This window comes from Dermacentor andersoni, chromosome 1, assembly GCF_023375885.2.
Source record: "Dermacentor andersoni chromosome 1, qqDerAnde1_hic_scaffold, whole genome shotgun sequence".
In the NCBI taxonomy this organism is placed as follows: Eukaryota; Metazoa; Arthropoda; class Arachnida; order Ixodida; family Ixodidae; genus Dermacentor; species Dermacentor andersoni.
In genome coordinates, this window is record NC_092814.1 from 342,269,704 (window position 1) to 342,289,772 (window position 20,069).

The window sequence follows — 20,069 nt, forward strand, 5'->3', positions numbered from 1 at the left end:
TTAAATTTCTTCCAGCTAGTTTGCTAAGCTGCTATTTAGTATTGCTTCTTTTGATGGCGCTATGCGAGCTACCAGGTTTGCGCAAATGTTCCTCGCAACTTGTTCTCAGACACGATGTAGGTTCATTGCAGGAACCTGCATTTGGTTATAAATGTGAGAATCACGCTAATATGACCGGTGGGGTTTGCAGGTCCATGCATGCCACTCTCAAGCAAATGCCAAGTTTCCTTTGTGAGAATCTTCCTTGACTTCGCAAGGCTTGTTTGGCTAATGCCTTCATCTGTGCAAAAGAATGCTCATAGGTCTTCAGCCTTACCCTGATCTTCTTGTCCAACAAAAAAAAATCTTTTAGGCATGGCATTAGAGAATATATCTGGGTGATAATGTGACAATTTTTGCCTCTATAACCTTTCTTTTCTCCCATCTTATCAGTGAAGACTTTGTTCGAACAGAGTGCCGTGCAGTGACAAATTCTCATTACAATAAGAAAATCTCTGAAGGAGATTTTTGAGTCTGACTAGGACTTCATCTTGGGCAAGTTGGGGAAGTCTGCTGCGGATTGTTTTTGGGCGCAAAAAATGTTTATACAGGAAGGACACATGAAAGTGCAACTACCAACTGATTTATTGATTGAAAGGATGGAACATATAGCACAAATTTTATGCACACGCAAGAGGCGAATGTTGTGACAGTGATAGTTGGTCTAGTAATCCTACAAATCGGCATTAAACAAGTGCACCTCCGGGTCATTAAGGCAATTGAAGTGCTACTAACATGTGCACAATCTTTCTGGTAAAATATACCTTCGTGAGCTCATGTGCTGTTTTGTTGCTACTCCTGCCCAGGATCATAATGTGCGAATGCACGGCTCACATGAGCAGGTCTTGCAAAGTGCGCTGCACCATCCGGTTTATTTAAATTGTTTGAATGCTCCCTCAAATAGTCATTCAGGCATTGGGCCGCTTGGTCCACATAGAACTTGCCACAGCTGAGAGGTGTCTTATAGACCAACCCACAGCACAATGCAAAAGAAAGGTTGGCGTTATTTTTCATACACCCTTGTCTCGTGGTACGAGAACACAATTGGGCTAATTTGACAGGTGCGTAAAGAAAAATTGGGACATTGTATCTAGCAGGCATGTTCTTGATAGCTGTGGGTAAATTTATGCACATATTTGTACATTGCACATATTTGTACATGAGGCGTACAATTTTTGCACCTCATGTCTAGTGGCGTCTGTTCAGCTTACGTCTGATTAGCAAGTCCTTGTCGAGCTGCTCTTCAGCTTTCAGGGAATGGAATCGGCCATGGAACGCATGACCTATAAGATAAACCTGCTTTTAATAGCCTGTCGATCTAATCTGCGTCATTTTGCCATCAGTGATAAATAATTCACTGCTGTTACTGTACCACCCACTTAAATATAATCCAAGGTGATCTGTTTTTGGTCTCAAAACATGGACGCCGTCACCTTACCTGCAGAAATTTGGATTTTAAAATCCTTAGGTTGAGGGAAACAAATGCCTTCATTTTTCTTTGTTTTGACATTGTACAAAAATAACCGTGTGCCAATTCGTAAAGAGTAAACTACAAAAAAAAGATGCCTCTCTTGACAATAGCGTACAATCTTCTGGCACAGCCCAGGTTGGAGCAAGAACTATCAGTGCTTTGCATGGCAAGTTGAGCCAACACTGGCACGGTGGGACCGGTTGCCTTAGAAACGGGCCGTAGAAAGTTATACTGTGCTGTCTATCGGTAGTTATGAGCATTTAAATTTCAGTAGTCGCAGCTAAACGAGTAGCGAAGTACGTTTCCCTTACATTTCTTCTGCGTTTAGCACACACGTAAAGCCATCTTGCGGCAAACACAGTAGACCCCCTCCTCGCCATATACGGCACTGCCCCGACAGGTGGCGCGCCACTTGCGCGCTTCTCCACTCCGTCTAGTCAAGAGCATGCCGAGCGTATGAGTGAGCGGCGCGAGCGGGGTGCGAACAAGCTATCGCATTCCACTCTTGTAGAGAAAGCTTAAGCGTCCTGCAATTTTTATCGAATTCGAATTATCTCCATAATTTTGTGGAAATCTTGGTTCGAATAACCTGTTTCCACCACTCAAAGTCTCGGGTTTTTCAGGTTTAGCCGGCCTGCGGTGGACGCATATCTATAGGGTCCGTGCATTCACGTTTATCATGCACCTTTCTTCAGCTATGGGAAGGAACGCCAGATGTTGAAGGGTATAATACGAAGCCCGTTTTTTTATTGTCACGGGTAGGCATGGTTAACTGCAGGAGCTGAGCTAGCGTAGCTTTTTAAGTTTACTGCGATAGTTGTGTTACAGCCGTGGCTTAATTGTGCTTCCTGAACGAAAAGACCTCAGAGGCGATGACAGACGGCTCACCATCACTTGTGCCGGGCACGCTTCTTTGCACTTTAGCGCCCAGCAATATTTGTGCAAGACTCGCCACGTCAATGTGGAGACGCCCGGTTCCCGTTTTTCCAACAGTGAATCCTTGGACTCGTACAACAACTACACCATCGTGGAGGTCAAATGATTGAAGAGCAAATGCCGCAAGACAACTAAGGACGTGAGTGAGCATGGCCACAAAGGACCGCCTACTCGCAAGTTACAATATCGCATTTGTGCCTCAAGACAGATTTTCAAGACCTAGCTTGGTTAATGTGGCTCTGAAAGCAATGAATGAGGTAGCTTTCAACGCTAAGAAAAACGCAAGCGTTATTTATGATGTCGTCATTGACATCACCGATGAAGAATTCGAAGGGCTTCTGTCTTCAACAGTGAAGGTCGTCGACGACCTTCAAGCTAATTTGCGAGGGACACACGATACCTATCACGTCAAGGTGGGCTATGTGAGACACTCGGCGCGTCCTTACGTGCCCCTACCTCTGTGATGTCGCAAGTCCCGAAAGGTAGGTCATGCCAGCGCTGTGTTCACAGGCCAGACGGCATGACTTCGTTTTGCTGGCAGCCACGACATGTGTTCATGCACGGTAGCAAAAAAATGAAGTGCTTGACCTATAGCGGACCGCACGAGGTAAATTTCAGCGATTGTCCCCGATAGAAAAAGAAGATAAAAATATTGAACCAAACGAGCAAGAGAAGTATGTCACACAAAGGTGCGGCAGCGTAAGCGGGGCGCCGGAAGAGAACATCGCGTCGTCGACATGAACAAGCTGCCGGTCCCGACGAGATCTCCCTGGCTCTCCTCCCGCAGTTCCAGCGGAATGTATTTGAATCGTCATCGGTGGGCCTCTCCAAGCCACATTGCTTCAAGCGAGCAGCACAAGCCTGGAATCGAATGTATGGCCACGCCTGCAGCCGCGCAGAGGGGCTTGGACTGTGAGCGCCAGGAACGGCAATGCAACCAAAAATCACCATCGGGCTCTCTCATCAATGTCATGCTGCGACAAGTAATCGGCGCCCTGCAGCTGCTACTGTCTCGTTTTGACAAGCCAGCGGCTACAAGAGCTGCAAAAACCATGCAAGCTATAGACGTTCCCGTAACCACACTGCAGTAACCTCTACCTCTGTCCGCGAAGACGTGTGAGTTGCGGTGTGAAGTATGCTTGTACCCGGAGAACAGGAACAGTACGCTGTGCAGCTCTCATCATCATCATCTTGAGCACACAACCCCCTTCCTTCCGCTTCACATCCCCCCTCTGTAATCCAGAAAAAATCCTTCACCCGTGCGGAGTAGCAGGTTAGAGCCACTTCACTCAGGCCGACCTCTCCATATTTCTGTCTTTGAAAATTGCCTCTTGCCCTCTCGCGTTAAAAGGTGTAGCATCGGGATGTTCCGCCAGACATTTATGGTGAAATAAACATATTAAACCTTATTTTGCTTCTCTATTTGTGCCTTTAAACACTGTCACGAAAGTCTGACACCAAAGTTCCAGCATGAAAGGCGCGAGTGAATGTCCCTCCGTGGCTCAATATACTAGCATAACAGCTCAAAGCGATAGTTTCAACGCTATCACATTAACGTAGATATTTATCTTTTTTAAATATGCGCCCAACCCTCATGTAATGTACCGTTTATGGACTTTTGAAGGATATTCATAAATAAATAAATATATAAATAAATATATAAATAAATAAATAAATAATTTGTACTGAGAAATACGGGCGCCAGCAGAAGACGAAGAGGAAGAACACGGTTGTTGTTTATGGCTATTATTTAATTTCTTTACGTTACCTTATTTATTAAAATTATTAACCATATTCTCATTACACTTCAAAATTACAGTTCTATAGCCCCGCGCGCTACTATTCAAATCTAGTTTTGCCTAACTTCTAAGCATAAGGAAAATCGCGTGCTTCTTGGCCAATCCCCTATAGCGGGTATGCGCCACTGTTTAGGATACAGACAATGCAAGACAAGGCGGTCCTCGTTTATGGACAAAATTATTTTGTATCGCCTAAACGCTTCAGAATCTGCGACTCTATCCGAAACTGCCACTTAGGCCGCAGAATGTCGTCAGATCGCACGCCCACTTACCGCGCAAAATCACGCCAGCCAGAAACATGGCCGTGACACAAGCTTGACTTTTCCTTCGTATTCACCTGGAACGTTGGTATGGCTCCGCGTTCCTTCCTCTACTCCTGGCCTTTCTACACAGTTCAGCTCAAAATATGACGGCCCTTACCGGGTTCCACAACAGACGTCCCCGGTCAACTACGTCAATGTGTCTATTGAGCCATCTCCGGACGAGTGGCATCGCGGACGCAAAACATTTCGTGTCGACCGACTGAAGCCGCACTACGACCCACCAGTGCTTGCTGTTCCATAGGTCGCCAGGATGGCTACTTTTTCGGCGGGCAGTGACTGTAGTGACAAATACGGGCGCCAGCAGAAGACGAAGAGGAAGAAGACGGTTGCTGTTGTTGGTGCTCGCGCTAGCCCCGCTCGGCCGTTTTCTCTAGCCTTAAACAAGTAATATCAAAATAAATATAAATAAATAGGTTGTGCCGTATTTTTCATTCATTGTTTTTCTGCCTCACATGTTTATTATAATTCGAAGCAAATAAAGCATGAAAGCGGTGCACTTGAGATGCACTAGTACATATGTTAAAATGATGTCAACCTGCACTGTAAGTAGTATTGCCTTTCTGGAATGACAGCGACATCATTGTCTGATTACCAAGGTCTCTTGCGCATGGTCGTATTACATCGGCTACATAAGCGGAGACAATTGTTGAATTCGGCCACGTATTACGTTCCCTATATCTGGTTTCCTTTATTTCTGGCTTTCTTCTTGATTTGCTTTTTTGTACAGATTCTTTTTTTTTTTTTTTGCTTCCTTACAAATTAACCTAAGCAGAAAAGCTTGTCAATTCAACGACAAAAAACGCCACCATGAGTGTCGATGAAAGGACCGCACTTGTAAAATATTGTCGCCTCTGCTGCGGCGCGCAAACGTAAAAATATGAACATCGTTCCGAAAAGCCGGCCGTCATATCATATATCAAATGAGTCCGCGAAAGACGCTCTTTTCTACAAGTTAAGTGTGTATACAACTATCGTACCTCTGTGCGGATGTCCGTGACAATAAACACATTCCATTCTCGCATTCATAAGCATATTAATAGCGATGCCCGTCGCGTGCGTGCGAGGATCACGTGCGAGTAAAAGACGAAGACGAAGCGCCCTTCTGCGTTCGACGCTGCACGAGACGCTGCACGAGTGCAACCAGCCAACCGAGCGAGCACCACGGAGACGATGGCCACTTCAGCCGCTCTGAAGTCCTTCAGGCGTTCCCTCAGGCATCGTCACGCAAGACGTCAACGGCGCATGGATGGGGTCCGCCGTCCGGTTTCACTCTCCATCCGACGTCGTGCTGGCGGTGCTACGCAGCGGGCTTCGACCGATCCGTTATCCCTCCGGCTGCCTGGGCGCCACAAGGACTGCAGGAGGTCCCCTCGCCAAGTCTTCCAGCGCAAGTGCTGCCATGACGCCATGTCAAGCTGCACTCTGGGGACAGCAGCAGCACCTGGCAACTGCAGCATCCTACCGTGCTTCTGGCTCCGGCACAAAAGGCTGCGCTCCTGCAGAGCCCTGGCAAGTGATGTTTGTTCATTCGCCGTGAGTGTATGTAGCTGGCCTGCCATCAATATTATTTCATACACGCAGATAGCACGCTACGTCACGGGATGTCTTCATACTGAGTATAAGATGGGCCACGCTGCCTTTCTGTCCTTTATCAGTCTGGATTGAAAGCCTCCTCACTATATTCATCAGTAAGAATGGAACGGTCTCCCCTGTATTTTTTTTATTCATTTTAATCCTAACGTTGGAGTCTTAGCATAGGTAATTGTAAATACGTTTTACAGATATGAGTTTTACAAATAGTAAACAAAAAGAAACGTATAATCGAAGAAGTGTCTCTGTGTGCACCCTTGTATCCATATTTTGTGCGGATATCTTGGTTCTACGTTTTTAATAAAGACTGAATATTACTAGAATTTAAAATTTGATGAGGTAATAAGCAGTTATGGGAGCCCTGGAGTAGCCATCCTGTCGCTTTCTAGAGGTCGAGGTCACGTGTTAGGTCCTAGACGGGGGGGGGGGGGGGGGGGGTGAGGGCAAATTTTTTTCGGGGCCGACATCAAAAACGCTCGTGCAAGATGGATTCGGAGCACGGTAAATAATCCGCGGCGGTAAAATTATTACCAAAGTAGTGCGACTCATCATTGAATTACAGTTCTGACAGCAAACTCCCGCCCAGACCACGCCAAAAAAAAAAAAAAAAATACCTGGCGCCCTATAACGTAACACTAATCCTATGTGTTCTTATTCCCATCTTCTGACGTCAAGTTTGCGCAACCACCGACGCAAACATCACGCGGTGACCCGCAGCGCTGCCTGAACAGCCCAATCAAACACTCCTACTTTTCTTTGCTTTCGAAATGAATAACATTGCCTGCGTTGGAGTGTTTCACTTGTAATTGGCTGGCAGGAGGCGAGGAGCACGCTCAAGTGGACAGCGCTTCGATGGGACCGAGCCGCCGCACTGAAAGAAATAACCAGATGAAGAGGGCGGTGTCGGCGTCTGCGATTGGTCCGCTTTCTCTACTTAGCTTGAGGTGGCTGGCCGAAAATCGCGATGTCGTGCAACGGAAGGTTAAGAATGCCGCTAAAAGGAATCCTCAGCAAAGAAGAGTTAGAAAAGCGGGTTCGTAAACGTGTCGAAAGTGCTCAAAAAGTTTACACGGCCACGCAAGCAGTTAATTATACGCGAATAAACCCATGCTCTCTGGCAGGTGCGAGTAGCCAGTGCCTGAAGCATCGGCGGCAGCCATCTTTTATTCCTTTGGGAACGGGGCAGGCTGCGGCTAATCAGAAGATAATTTGGACTTGTTCGGTATATAAATGCATCTTTAACGCGTACACGTCACTTTGACGCGGTGAGTTCTTGCGTTTTTGTGACGCCGCGTGACAAGCAGGTGAAGAGGGTGCAGCCCGACAGCTTTTGACCAATAGCCGAGGGCTAATGGTGAAATGCAGTGGAATGGGAAATTGCAATTTTTCTTTTGTTCAGTCAAATGATGCATAATCAGTGCGTACACGCTATTTCAAATGGGCAGCTATCGGTCCAAAAAAGTTTTTGACCAATCGTGGAGGGCTGATTTCAGTATTGGAATGGCAATGTTTGGAATACTTTTACATTATAGCGCCCCTGGTAGCTAACTGAATCATTTAGAGAAGCGAAAAAATCATTTTATTTAAATGGCTGTTTCATTATGTAGTTGCGCAAGCTGACCAAATATAGAAGGTGACTTTATGCTGGCTGGACTGCGCAGCGTGCATCGACCGACCAGTTTTCGCTCCGGCTGCCCGGGCGCCACAAGGACAGCAGCAGGTCTCCTCACCGCGTCTGCCAGCGCAATCGCCACCATGACGCCATGTTGGGCAGCCCTCTGGGATCAGCAGGAGCAGCAGGTGGAAACTCCAGCATCCTGCCGGGCTTCGGGCTCCGGCACGAAAGTCGCTGCCCCTGCCAAGTGATGGCAAGTTGCGTTTTTTGATTCGCCATCAGTGTTAATAGCTGTGCTGCCTTCAAGGTGATTTGATATGCGGCCATAGTACAGTGTGTCACGTGATATTTCTATATTGAATTTACAGGAGAGTGGCCTCTTTGGGGCGCTTTCAGGATGCAGTTTGCGTTCAGCTGGTCGAAACCAGGCGTTCTGAACACATTCGCGTGGCCTATTGAGAGCGCCGCGCTCAAGCAGAGAGCGTTAGAAGGCGGTGCTGTATGCCTTCCACACGAGAGCGCCACCGAGATCCTAGGGAAGCTGGATCACGCGGCTACTCTGATGGCTCTGGCAGAAGCTAGCAAGTTCGGCTGGGGCAGTATTTTTACGGCTCCAATCCCGAGAGGGCTCCGAATCGCTGTAAACCGACTTGAGCGTCGGAGGAACCAGCAGAGATTACCACAAGAGGAACCGTGTTGTCCTATTTTCCTTAAACTATTAGTATTAAAATGCCTCTACTCATCAGGAAAAATTGAATGGCATTCAGAGCGCTCATTTGTTTTATTTCTAGAATTTGGTGCCTTTGGGTAGAAACTATCTGCATATGTTTTCTTTTATGGAATTTTACGTGGCGAAATCCCGATTTGATTAGGAAGCACGCCGTGGTTGGGGACTCGGGAATAATTTTGACCTCCTGGTGGACTTTTAACGTGCACCTAAGCCTAACTGCACGGCTGCTTTCGCATTTTGCCCTATCGAAATGCGCCCGCCGTTGCCGGGATTCGCTACCACGACCTCGTGCTTTGCAGCGCAACACCTTAGCCACTAAGCAACCACGGCTGGTTAGAGTGAGTCTATATAAGTCATTCTTACTGTTCGACAAAGAAACCTTAAATCGAACAAGGGCCTGTTCATTCAGTCAATATTATACGCCTTCTTTACATATGTTTCTTCCATTAACTGAACGCTGGTCTGTACGATAAGAAAAAAAAAGAATAATAGTAGTAGCTTTATCTTCGTGGAAAACTATTTTTGGCGCGAAATCAAAGGCTACGGAACCAACTCGCGACTTGTGCACCGCTGCAGGAAGAAGTCCCGCAGTTGTGTTGACGTTTTCTTACGTTCAAAAAACACAATCTTGTTTTTTCAAAGCACATCAGTTGTAACAATGCGTAAAAGTAATCCGCAAGCGACTGATACTTCACTGTATTAATTAGTTTTCCCAGTTGAGTTCTCACATACTCGAGAAAAGAGCTCATTTGGGCGTCGGTCAAAGTCAAAATGGCAAAGGCACAATGGCGGCGGCATCTTCTGGTGTGTGTTCATCGCTTCTGTCCCGCCTGCTAATTGATTCCCAGGTGGTCAAAATTAATGTAGAGTGTCTTCCACTAAGGTGTGCCTCATAATCAAATCGAGGTTTTTCCACGGAAATATTCCAGAATTCATTCATTCCGCCCTCGTTGCTCAGCTGGAGAGTCTGATGGCCAACATGAAGAACAATATACTGTTGAGGCGAACAAAACACGTTTTGACACCGTCCACGCGGAAACCAGGTTAACCCGTCTGGAAATAACAACCGTCGACGCCGGCGTCGGTTGCGCGTTCGACATCATACGGCCAATTCGGGGCTTAGGCACAGACTACGTTGCTTCCTGTTCAAAAGTCGATACAAATTGACTGCTTAAATATCATTTAGCTTCGGAAATTTATCCTGAGATAATGGTATCTGCCAGCACAGAAATGAAGGAGTCATGCAACGTCGGAAAAAATCAAAGCCGAAGCCTGTGCCACACTCAATCACCGGCACTCCGCTGCATACAAATACATGTGCAGAAAACTGAAGACCCGTAGCCTTCGCTTCGTGCCACAGAATAGTTGTCAGCGAGTACTGAGTGTGAATTGGCTTCGATGTACCTTTTGTCGTTCATTTCCTGCTCCGTTATTGTTGTTCATTTTAAGGGCTGGTACAGGAAGTTCACAACCACTTAGTGTACAGTTTAACTACGCGTATAATATTAACAAGCGTATAAGCTTGTCCTTCATATTTCGATGCAATGTATTGCCGCATGTCCAGTAACCGCCTCCGTATGGGCGCTTGCACTATGTATGAAATAAAGAATAATTACCCACAGTAGTTGTCCAGTGCCTAAGGGGTTGCACTGCTGAGTCCGAGGTCGCCGGTTCGATCCTCGCCGAGGCGAACGCTTTACGAAGTAGGGCGGAATGCAATAACGGCCGCGCATGCCGTCACTTGGGTGCGCGATGAAGAACCCCACCGGGTTGAAATATGCTCCGAAGGACGCTCACTACGGCGTGACTCATAATAATATCGTAGATTTGGCTGGTAAAATGGCCGAATTGAATTTAAAAAAAAAGACTCCGTAACGGACAGCAACATAATTTAGTCGAATACCAGACGAATTCTCTGAAAACGGATGTACTCTGCTGTGGTTGCACAGTTTGACTAAATTTACCAGCAGAACTTTTCGTTCTCATTCTGTGACGTGCTCGTCAGGGCACTCAAATAATTTAAGCTTGCAGTAAAGGAGCCAAGCCTAAATTGATGACCTGCACGCATCCCCAAGCGTTGTAACCTCTGACGGCCAACGTGCCGCCAATATTTTGCGGGATTTTTGCTCCGACGGTTTTGTAAGCAGTAATTACTAGCAAATGTACTGTGTGGGTATTCTGCACGCAATCCATTATAAGCAATAACTTAGCTATCATTAGCAACTTTCAAGAAAACTGGGAATTTCAACATGATAAAATCGTATTTGAACTACATGCGAGATAGCTGAACGCATAAGTTAAGTGAACTCCATAAAATGACATCCTCGCCGCATAAGAATAAAAAAAATATAGCACTAAATGAAATATTCTGCCATATGTGATGTCCTTCTAAAGCAAGTACAATTAAAGTGCGCTATTCTCAACTGTCGTCATACCTCAATGATCAACAACAACAAAGGCTCACTGTGCTTCCACTCTATGAAGAGGGATGACCAGCGAGGTTGTGTATGTGGGCCGCTTAATGGCGAACTAAACCTACGCCACGGGTCGGTCCGGCATTGCACTATATTCGGCATCGGACTGCGTAATGGGAGTTTTCTTCCTATACATGGACACGATGCTGGTGGAACTAGCCTTAAAGAGCTTCGGTGTAATTCGCTGAAAAATTGGTTACGTCGTCTTGTTTTTAATTATTATTGAAATAATTATTGGCGACTACGAACGCAGAAGGAGTCGCACGAGCGCGTTCATGCGGTAGCGCCCACGGTCGGAAACGAGCCAGCTGTGAAAGACGACGGTGACGCTGGAACCAATCCTCATGACGATAGTTTTCACTTAACACACGGATAAGATCGTGGAGGAACTAGCCCTTAACAACTTCGCTGTAAAAAATCCTAGGGCAACTAAGTATTTAGGAGTTGTCAATGCGAAACATTAAAGTACAACTGAAGGCCACTGAGCGGTCCTTCCAGTTATGAGCACTTCACGGGCATTAAGGCGTGCGCGTTAAGACGCCTGGCCTAGCACAAGGCTGGGGCACTTTGATCCGTGACGTAATGCTATCTTGCCCGCCTGCCATGGAATCTCATGGGGACGCTCTCGAGTAAGTCACGGTGATGTTGATGTCATTGCATTCGTGACGCCTGGCTTGGCAATCAGGATCTCATGAGGCAGAGTGCAAAGGCCTACGAACCGCCCAGTGGGCAACGCGCGCGGCTTCTGAACGTGGGTTCGTACGCTCGAAACTCCCAACCACCAATGTCTTTCTAGTTTATTCTGTTTTCTTTTTTTAATTTCTTCATAGTGATTACCGAGGTGAAGTTAGGACGCAGGCGACAGCTTGCGGGGCCAAGGAACGCGCTGATAACAGTCTTCCGAGAGCGAGAGCGAAGTCGACGTGATAGGCGTGATGCCCCCACCCATTCGCCCGCACTTTTCCGTCGAGTCGCGCATTCCTGTAGCCTTCCTGTAAGGCTGGATGCCACTCCGACTTGATCTCATAACACCACTTCCTAATTCTTCTACCCTTCTTCTAGACATCATCAACCTCCACAACATATACGGAATATTATCGGAAAGTAATGATTTTTGTGCCTCAGATTATAGCGTGCTTTGACAAAACGGACCAATACTTGTTTCCATTTCCGGTTCTCGGAATCATACGCGCTGAAGGATTGGGCTACAATCCACGGAAATAAACTCTTCATGGCCTGTGTCGTCTGTCCACCTTATTTCAGTCATGTTTTCGCACTGTATGGCATAGTATGCCGCTCTGTCAACCAACTCGGCAAACAACCGTGTTCAAGCTATCGAGCTTGTCCACCAGGGTAGCTACACTGCCGGTATTCATCACTGGTGCACCTAGGGACCATAAAATGAATCTGTCCGCGACCACCTACACGGTGGCATCATTATTTACTAGGCTTCCTCTCTTCGCCAGCGAGTCAAGCTGGCTTCACACAACGCAACAAATTCCTCTGACAAGCATCACGTGACTGAGCCGCAACGAACTGCTCCGCCAGCAGCTTATCTGCTTCGTCCTTGTGTGCGCAGTGATTGGGCAACACTGAGTCACCTAATGCTCGTCAGCACAATTTGTTCCGTCACATTAATCCAGCTTGAGTGTGTGCCTAGAAGCGGAAATGCAGCTCCAAAAAAAAAAAAAAAGAGAAAACAGAGGATGTTTGCCACTGAAGCTCACTGGCCTCTTCCTTCGATCACCAGTGCAGCCTTCAGCTTTCTTGTCGTTTTCAACGCGAATTTTTCTCACATGCTTGATTTCCCTGCACTAAATGGAAGGAGAACGCATTAGACCTTGGTTTAATATGGGAGAGTATTTCAGCAGTATTGGAAGACTCTAAGCAAGTAAGTAGCGCAAAACACGAAGGAAAATATTGCGAGCTGATCCGCTTCATAGTGCATGGCTTGGTATCTGCTGCACACGGTCAGAGTTGTCCGCAGTCTCCCAGATCCTAACGGAGCAAGAGGGTTTGATCTCTGAGGCAGCGTGCTGCCTAATCGCCGCTCCCGAGACTCGAGCTTTGCGTTCCTCGCGAGAGAAGGACAAGCCGCTTGAATATTGTTGCGAACTGTAGTAACACTGGACATTGCTGGTTAATGAAAAGCATGCGCGTCTGGTTTACCAGCGCAAAAATATCAATTAACTTTGACTTATTGTGTTCTACCATCAACCTGTGTTCTGAAGCATCGGTAGCCGTCCTTCGTACCGCTGCCGCATTCTTCACCCTTGTGATTATCGTTGGGCAGCTGCGAAGCAGTGAAAAAGTTTACTCCGGTGAAGCGCGTTACGGATTGACAATGGCCACTAGTCAAAAGAAGCCGTTCCAGCCCAGAGAGCAATGGCCTTGCGCTGCCGTATGGTTTTCTACCACAAGGGTTCAGAGGTGGCCTGCAATGACATGGTTCAAGCACTTACATGATGTTCTGAGGGCAGTAAGAAAAGGATGCTGACAAAGCTAGGCATGCTTTGAACATGTGCTGCTATCGAGAGGAATGCACGGCGCAAGTGGTGTTCCGATCCAAGCGTCCCTTCCCAACTTTGCAGCCCGCTCCGCCTATGCGTGGTCAACGGTGGGGACAGCGGCTCTGCTGTTGGGCACGGCCTGCTGGTGTCACGCGATCCTCCGAGATGGCGCTGACGACAGCGCCCATTGTTCCTCTGCTCTCTAAGCCATCGCCCCACTGGCTTCCATCAAAGGTGATGAATTCAATAAGATTTTCGAGGCAATTTTCTAGAAATTTATAAAAGCATTTGCAATTAGGCATAGCATCAGCACTACCCACCAGCAGGCAAACTGCTAAAGCTGATCTTGTTCACTCCCAGAGAACCAAGGACTCCACTATAATCGAATTGCAGTCGTAATATTTATCGATACAAATCAAGTAACACCGTTTGTTATGATATTGTTACAGAGAAATATACAAAGTGCAGGTTTTTTGACGAATCTTTCGATAGAATTACGATTTGCCTTTCAAACAGACGGCAATGTGTTACAATGAAAGACTTCACTTCTCAGCTCTAAATGCACAGAAATGAGTATAACACAGCGCACCGTTCCACGGCGTGTTCTTTTCAATTTTTATACGTAAATTATTCCCCCATCCTTTCGCCTAGCGTACAGCACAGCTTAAGATACAGTACGTTGTACGAGCACAGCAAATGTATGCTCAAGTCAATATTTTCCGTATCGCGGAAACTGTACAACGTCGGGGAAATTGCTAGTGGCGCCACCTCATTGTATTCAGCTATGGCCGCTCATTCAACATCATGCGCTTCTTCGGTCGTGCTGTTGTGTCTGACCGATCATTTGTGAAATCACCGGAACCATTTTTCACATGTTAGCCACGAGAAAAAAAAAAAAAACAGTTGAAGCAGTTTTCACATTTTTGTTGCGTCAATTGAAATAACGTATGGAAACGAAATCACAACTTTGCCCACGAACAATAGAATTTCGAATAGCAGCTGATGAAGGCTGCGCTGTTTGAGCGAAACAGTTGAACAGTGACTTAGAGTTCCTAAGGAATTCTCACGTATAAGATCGAAGAGAAATATACTGTAAAGGACATTTATTTATTTATTTATTCATTTATTTACTTATGTAATTATTTATTTGTTTATTCAAGAACACGCCTTACTGTGCTGCGGAAGAGGGTACTAGAATTAGGGGAGGGGGGCACATGAACAGACTGTCATCACAATTTCTGAGAAAAATGCAACAAACGCGCCTAAATACGCGACTAAATGCGCAGACACGACTATGCGTAGTGAAATCAAAGTTTGGATAAAACCAAATTAACAGTTCATTAGAATAAATTTGACAATTGAAACACCTAGGATTCAGAATACATAAAAGGCACTCAGTGAGAGTAATTCGAAAACAAAATCTACCGGATGGCAAAGGCACCGGAGGAACACAACATAGAATATAACTCATCCATTGCACAGAGACATAACAGTATGACATACGTACGCAGGATTTGTTGAAATTTGTCGGGGTGAACTTCAGTAGCCAATGTCTGATCGTAGGTTGTTCTAGCTAGGTATGAATCGGGATATCAATGAGTGCGCGCAAAGATCTGAGTGATTAACCGGGCTTTGACCTAGAGAGGGTCATCTAGAGTGTGAGTGAAAGAAGCCATCAATGCAAACGGTCGTGATGTTAAGTTTATGAAAGAGCGATAGGCGCGCGTGTTTGCGGCGTAGTGATAGCGGATGCAATTCGGCACGATTCTTTAAACATGCTGCACTAGAGTGTGGGAGATAATCTGTAAAGATAAAGCAAGCGGCACGGCTTAGAAGGATTGAAGGTTGCGCATGATGGAGTCCTGGTTCGGATCCCAGGTGGCGCATGCGTATTCGACTTTGAGGTATCACTAATGCGGTGTATATGCTGGATCTTTTTTTTAAGTGTAAACGTGCTTGCTTTAGTCTGTGTTTGATTATTTCAAATTTGCAGTTAATAGATGCAAGAGTAACGTTGATGTGATGACGAACATATGTTGGATTCCATTGCAAAGTGTCTCCTCAACAATCCTATTATCAAGAGAGTTGGACGTTGCAATACGAGACGAGGAGCGTGAAAATGACATGCATTTAGCTTTAGCACAATCTAAGGTTATTTAACAGTCTGACACCATGCACTCAATGCGTTTAGGTGTGGTTGGAACGCTTCACGGTTAGAGTCGGTAGAAATTTTACGGAAAATCGCTGAATCATCTACGAACCGTCTTATTCGGGACGACATGCAGTCAGGCAAATCAATTATATAGACGGAAGAGCAAAGCACAAAGCACACTCCCTTGAGGAATGCTGGAAGGAACTGGAATAAAAGCGGAGTTGTGGTGTTCATGGTGCAGGTGTTCTTGTTGAAATTTGATTATTTCGCTACGAAATATTGGCTTGCTGTCGCCTGACTGCCCCGGAACTTATAATTGCATACCCGCCTCTGTACAGCGCTTCGAGTGCGCGTGGGCCATGTTAGTGGATTTCTCACACAATGCGAGTGCCACGCAAGGATTACAAAGGGCTTGTTTTGTGCTGTCACGGTTCCAGGACCTGTGGCCATGCTGTGCTTCGGCGAAGCTGCAGAAGCTGCTCGACGCCTAAGAATCGCACGCAGCAGCACAACTGGCGTCATTGAGGAGGTAATGTGTGGTATGTGCACATCGGCCATTGGCGACGTTCTATTGGGAATCGACCGTTAGAACTCAGTTATCCTTTACCTGGCGCGTGAGTGTTCCAGCTTGAGTATTTAATGACATTTTGCTATTAACATTTGCAAAACAAGATGGACAATGTTGCACGTTTATGGAATTGTTTTAGCAAGACTTTCTATTTCCTTAGGCCGCGGTAAGGGTTTCGGAACGACTACTTGCGAGCCACACATTCTGCAGTGTAGGAAGACATGAGGCAACAAGGGTCGTAAGACAGAGGGAGAACCGTTGAAAAAATGTAATGTAGGGTTTTACGTGCCAAAACCACGAACTGATTATGGTTTACGGCGTAGGTGGGGACTCCCTAAATTTGGACCAGCTGGGGTTCTTTAACGTGCACTCAAACATAAGTACACCGGTGTTTTCGCATTCCGTCCCCATCGTAATGCGCGGCCGCCGTGGCCGGGATTCGGTCCCGCGACCTCGCGCTTAGCAGCCCCATACCGTAGACACTAAGTAACAACGGCGGGTGAGGGATAATCGTCGTCAACTGCTAGAACGACATGTTGCTCGTTAACGACTATGCGCGCATGCCCGGTTACCTGCATGCAGAAAAAGCGCTGAATTTGCTCGGCCCAATTTCGTTGCAATTGGCATGCGCACTTCGGCACTCGTCACCGTCCTGGAGCGAGATTTTAATCCAACGAACAATTCTTTCTCTACTTTTTTTACTAAATGTGACACCCACGGGGGTGGTTCGTTATAATTTGACCCTCGCAGTGTCCCGACCTGCCTGCATGCTGCCCTTCGGCGACGCTGCGGTGGCTGCTCAATGCCGGAGAATCGCACGCAGCAGCAGCGCCGCGAGCAGCGCAGCCTTCGTGAAGTGCATGGCATGCTCCAGCTCCTGCGCCTCCAGCGATCCAGTGTTGCCGAACGAGGTCGTGTGGGCTACTCTTTCCCTAGAAAGAGTACGCGCGCGTGGCCAGGAAGCTCATATTTACACTTTTGCTTTCGTGATTCGTCACTTTTTGTTCTACTACTTATTTATTATATCAATAAATATGGTTTTGATTGTCTACTCGCGTGACGGCTATGCTAAAACGTTGTCGTTATGCGAGAAGAGATGATTTCAAGCTGTGCCGAAGTCTCTCCTCTCCTGTACCCTTGCTATCAACAATCGTGAAGGAGTACAACTACTGAAATGATTACGGTGTGTTTCGCGGTCGTGTACGTGTATCGCGATTTTCTGATAGTCTTGTGCTTAAATGCATCAAAAGGTGTTAAGAAAGTGAAAGCAAGAGGAACACAGCAGTTCTAGCGCAACTTTCGCGGTGGGTAGCTGGAAAACGGTGCCACTCTTAGGATTCGATCGAAATGAATATGCCTTGCAATAGCGCCGGCAACCATTCTTAAACTAAATATGTGCCGCATTAAGCAGTCTGTTAAAAGTTCGTTAGAGATTTATTTGGTAATAATTCAGTTACGGAATTTGATTTCTCGCGCAGATATCAGCCTCTTCCATTATTTCATTTGAAGGATTGGAATTGCGTTACAATGCCGCAGGCAACTTTAAAAATTTTACGTACTGTAAAGTCTACAATATAAACCTGCCATAACGCCCTCAAGCCCCTGCAGTTCTTAAGTGAGTCCATTAGGGTTCCGCACTTTTGACATGCGTACCCAGAATAGACTGGCCTATAACGAGGCCTGCTTTTCATTTGCGCTTCTGCGTTCTGTACATCCCATTGTGTGAATGCTGTATTATGTGTCAGCTCCGATGTGTAATAAAAGCAAGAACGTTGCGGGGTACGTCACGTGTTATGTGAATTTCATGAAGCGCTGATATATGTGGGAAGCATCATCTGAGTGGAAAGTGCCGACCAGTTATTATGGCATTAATCATTACAAAGATTAGCAATGCTTGTTGTGTCTGAAGGCGTAAATTGAAAGTGTCGCAATAATTGATGCACGATTTCACCCCTTGTGTTCCGCATGCACGATCAAAGCTGCTGCAGCACGGTAGGAACGGGGGGGCGTCATTTCAGCTTCACTATGATAAGCTGCATATGGGTAATCATAGCATGAGAAGCGAACAAACAATAACATCAAGGAAAACATAGGGGAAGTTACTTGTACTCACTAACCGAATTAAATAAATAATAGATTATTGGAAATAAATGTGGCTGAAAAACAACGTACCGAAGGTGGGGAACCATCCCACGTCTTCGCATTATGCGCGCCATGGTCTAGCATGTCAGCTACCGCACGGCCGTTTGCCCATCTACACTCTCGGGTATTAATGTTTTACTAATAGAACTAATGCTGTGAGTGTTAGCCAGCGCCACCACTCGCCAGCCTTGGCGGCGTATGTGGCACACCCTTTCTGCCAGAGGCGTCACGAGCACGTGATCTTTTTGGGTGAAGACAACGCATGCTACCTTGAGGCATCAACCTTGCCGGATTCGAGACCCTTGTTATGTAACAAACGAGAATTATTAATTAGGAATTATCATTTCTTTAATTTGATCAGTGAGCACATGCAATTTTTCTTACGTTTTCCTTGGTGTGATTATTTGGTGGCTTCTTATGATCTGATTATTCAAAATCGGTCGCCTCGGTTAACCGCCTTTCTTCTAGTTTATTACATAACGAAAGTCTCGAATCTCCAAGCCAACATTGAAGGCAACATTGATGCCTTCGGGTAGCATGTGTGGGTTTATTGACTAGTTGCCTTCACCCAAAAAGTTCACGTACTCGTGACTCTTGCGGCAGAAAGGATGTGTCACATCCGCCTCCAAGGTTTGCGAGTTCTGACGCTGGCTAACACTCCCAGGATTAGTTCTATTAGTAAAACATAACTAGCCAAGAAAGTAGATGGGGAAATGGCGCCGCGGTAGCTCAACTGGTATAGAGCATGGCGCGCAAAGCGAACACGTGGGATCGTTCCCCACCTTCGGTAAGTTGTTTTTTCATCCACATTAATTTCCAATAATCTATGATTTCTTTAATTCGATTGGTGAGTACAATTAATTTCCCCTATGTTTGTCTTGGTCTCATTGTTGGTTGACTTCTTATGATATCATTATTAAAAAATCGGGCCCCTAGGTTAACCTCCTTTCTTGTCCTTTATAAGGGTAATGGGTGGTTCATTTATGATGGCAATCAGGACAAGATTCCGGAGCTGAAAAGATAGCACAGCATTATGAGACTGCCATATGAAAAGACCTCAGTTTGATAATACTTAATTGCCGCAGTATAATAAATAAATTTGACACATTTGCTGTCTCGGTTTCTTCGATTAAACCTCGCGTTGTAATCGGCAATGAATCTCGGCTACATGGATCCATTCGCAATACCGAAATTTCTCCCTCAGATTACTACGTCTTCCGCGCGGCTTAGCTGCTGCCCGGGCGCGAAACTCCGAGCCGTGGAACGAGCTGAAGAGGTCGCCGTCACGCATCGCCTGGCCGCCATCTGGCCTTCCTGACGAGCCCATGAATAAGCTCCCCACTCTGACGAATAAAGTTATCTCTCTCTCTATTCCGCGCTGATCAGAATACGCACGGGTGCCTTCAGCCTTGTCCGCTTTCGATGCCTTTCAAATCTTGCGAATCCGCGCGGCGTAAATTCAATATAAACACTGGTGGTTGTCTGGCCGTTGCTGATGTGTATCACTGTCGTTCGTGGAATAATCGTGCCCGCTTTTAAGGAGCTAATTTCGCTGTTCTTGTGGACAACAAATCACGGCCTTATAATTGGGGGGCATGTCAACAAGCCAGAAGTTTTATGGTAAGACTGAAACTCCAATTTGTAAAGGCGAATTTGTTGTCTATAGAATGTGCTGGAATCACAACCTCAAATATACTAAATCAGTTTGTGAGTGAAACCA

The 20,069-nt window shown here is 46.2% G+C and overlaps 1 long non-coding RNA gene across 1 annotated transcript; it reads left to right on the top strand.

The window, feature by feature from the left end:
* The first annotated feature begins 13,305 nt into the window (after positions 1 to 13,305).
* On the top strand, positions 13,306 to 17,262 carry LOC126516706 (uncharacterized). Its single transcript, XR_008609423.2, has 3 exons — positions 13,306 to 13,721; positions 16,077 to 16,178; positions 16,958 to 17,262. It is a non-coding gene; the product is annotated as an uncharacterized lncRNA (long non-coding RNA).
* The last annotated feature ends 2,807 nt before the right edge of the window (positions 17,263 to 20,069 follow it).